The sequence below is a fragment of the Gavialis gangeticus genome, unplaced genomic scaffold (assembly GCF_001723915.1).
Source record: "Gavialis gangeticus isolate Ggan-Ray unplaced genomic scaffold, GavGan_comp1, whole genome shotgun sequence".
Taxonomy (NCBI): Eukaryota; Metazoa; Chordata; order Crocodylia; family Gavialidae; genus Gavialis; species Gavialis gangeticus.
In genome coordinates, this window is record NW_017729014.1 from 16,916,706 (window position 1) to 16,917,659 (window position 954).

A 954-nucleotide genomic window follows, 5' to 3' on the forward strand; every position below is an offset into this window, starting at 1 on the left:
GACTTTCAAAAAGCCTTCTGCCTTCAGAAGCTCTTAATTAAGTTGGGTAGCCCCAGGATTGCAGGGAGCATCTGCTCATGGATTAGAAATTGTCTCAAAGATGAAAGCAAAGAGTTGGGTATAAATTGCCAGTTTTCAGGATGGAAAGAAGTAAATTGCTGGGTCTCCCTGGGATCTGTGTTGGGACCAGTGCTGTGTAACAGATTCATAAATGATCTGGAAAAGGGGGTGAGTAGTGAGGTGGCCTGATCTTCAGATAGCACAATATTATTTAAAGTGGTAAAGACTAAGCCAGACTGTGAGGAACTACAGAAGGATCTGGCACCATTGAGCAAATGGGCAACTGAATGGCAGATGACATTCAGTGTAGTGATGCACCGGGGCAAAAATACACCAAACTATACCTACACTACAATGGGCTCTGCATTCCTGCGTGGTAACAGCTAATGCAATTTGCGAGTCACTGTGGACAGTTCACTAAAAACATCAGCTCAGTGCTCAGCTGCTGTCAAAAAGGTTAAGTAAGGGTTAGGGATTATTAAGAAGGGAATTTTCAACAAAACAGAAAGTATCATTATGCCCCTTTATAAAAACATGGTATGTCCACACCTTGAATACTGTGCCCAGTTCTGGTCCCTACACCTCAAAAAGGATGCAGAAGGACTAGAGAAGGGCAACAAGGTTGATTAGTGGTATGGAGGGACCCAGTCAGTTTAGAAAAAGGGATGCTTGAATGGGGATACGATATGGTTTTACAAAATACTAAATGACAAAGAGAAGCAAATAGGGATTTATTATTTACTGCCTCTCCCAATGCAACAACTAGAGGTCACAAAATGAAACTAGTAGGTAATAAGTTTAAAACTAACAAATGAAAGTTTTACAGCATGTAATTAAAGTGTGAAACTCGTTTCCACCAGATGCTGTGGAAGCTGACAGTTTAGCCAGATTCAA

The 954-nt window shown here is 41.2% G+C and overlaps 1 protein-coding gene across 5 annotated transcripts in view; it reads left to right on the forward strand.

Moving 5' to 3' along the window:
• Positions 1-954, forward strand: part of VPS13D (vacuolar protein sorting 13 homolog D) — a 209,533-nt gene that overhangs the window by 92,030 nt on the left and 116,549 nt on the right. The window lies entirely within an intron of this gene.